Here is a 2,101-nt window from a genome sequence, read left to right on the forward strand (position 1 = left end):
TGGCAGAATTCAAGAATGTACACTTGCAAATAACATTTTCTCAAGAAGCCCCACAGCAGGAGCAAGAAAATGGAAAACTCTTTAGGGAGGCTCACAACTCAATGATAGTATACATATATACAGCATATATACGCATATACATATATATGATCCAGGGACAGAGAAAATTAACTAGTATATGGTGCCTGCCCAATAAGTATGTGCACCACTGCAAGCAAAACTAGGTTCATCCATCAGCTTTCAGCCATGAGAACTTCAAATTCAGAACACTGATGAGGAAGCTGAGCCACACAAAATAGGGAGAAGCCTGTCACCATCAGGTGAAACCACATGAGCCACTTTATCAGACATATCGTAAGTCCACAAGTCTAACTCATCTGAAACAACACCATCAGACAGCACAGACACAAGAAGCTGCCAATAGTCTAGTCTAAAATAAAGTTTCGCTTTAACTCAGTTCTGACTACTTTAATCTCAAGTATTCCCAGAATAACACCTGTATGCAGTTATACATCAACACAGGGAATTAATTAAGTTTATTTGAGAAGACTGCTGCTGTCCTTACCAGTCAACAGTCCCTAACCAAGCCAAGAGTCTTCATAAAACCTAGGAACTTTTGTTCCACAAATGAACTCCATCTCCCTCCACCAAGGACTACCTTGTTTGCTTAACAAAGGTAAGTGCTACTTGAGTCTTACTCAGGTAGCACTTCTAACATGTCAGTCCAGTCTCAGATGAACAGTTTTGAGAGTTAAATAAGCCCATCTTGGTGCTGGGTTTATTACAGCATGTATTAAAGCTTCCATTTCTTGCAGCAGATTAAGGCACTAAGTAAAACCAACCTTCAGGCCACCAAATCATTCTTCTCCTAGCTCCTCAATAACATTAGTCAGAGCCTGTGGCCTCAATCCCCTCCTCCTTCTGAATGTATAGACTGAATTGCCACCTAAGCAAGGGACAGAATTCAGGCTTGTGATTTCTCCAGTCCATCTTGGAGAATGACTTAACCCTAGAGGTTTGAGGCAGCTGCAATAGTTACATTAATGTTTACACAACTAGACCACTAATATCTTTTAAAATCATCATCTTCTCCACTGGTTCTAATAAGCTTTGTAAGTCTCACTCCAACACATTCCCTCTTCCTCTTTTGAAACTCATGACATGAAACTAGGAAATGTCAAAATTACAAAGAAGGTTCTGTAATTCATGTTATCCAAGACAGTCATGTGAGCTAATGGGAAGCACTTCTCTCTCTTCCTCCAAAGAAAGGATGGCCATTAGTTTGACAGACAGAAGACAATCCCATTCTTAATGATTTTAACTAGTGTATTGGGTCTGGCTGAGATGGAGTTAATACTCCCCATAGCAGCCCTCATAGCGCTGTGCTCTGCATCAGTAGCTAGAAAGGTGTTGATAGCACACCAGTGTTTTGGCTACTGCTGAGCAGTGCTGGCACAGCATCAAGGCCATCTCTCCAACATTTTTGCCCCCCCTCAATGGCAGGCTGAGGCACGGCAAGATCTTGGGAGGGGACATAGCCAGGACAGCTGACCTAAACTAACCAGATAGATATTCCATACCATATGACATCAGCTCAGATATAAAAGCTAAGTAAAGGGAGACGAAGGGGGAATTTTTGTCTTCCGGGGCAATCACTATGCGTACTGAAGCCCTGCTTCCCAGGAAGAGGCTAGACATTGCCTGCTGATGGTAAGTAGAGAATAACATCATTTGTTTTTCTTTGCTTTTACGCACGACCTTTGCTATCACTTTATTAAACTGGCCTTAACTTGACCCGCGAGCCTTTTGTTATATTTTCTCCCCCCCTGTCCAGCTGAGGAGGGGGAGTAATAGAGCGGCTTGGGTGGGCACCTGGCATCCAACCAGGGTCAACCCACCACAACTAGTAAACCCAGCAAATCACCAACATCATTACAGGACAAGAGACTCTAGAGTAAGACTCTAGAGTAAGAGAAATGATAGGAAAAAAACCACAAATTGATCCAGTTAAAAAAAATATGTGTTAAACCAAGTAGTTCTTAACAGGGAGCACTGAGTATTGTATGTACAAGTTTATATCAATAATACATAGTTACTCAGA

Source organism: Accipiter gentilis, chromosome Z (genome assembly GCF_929443795.1).
Source record: "Accipiter gentilis chromosome Z, bAccGen1.1, whole genome shotgun sequence".
NCBI lineage: Eukaryota > Metazoa > Chordata > Aves > Accipitriformes > Accipitridae > Astur > Astur gentilis.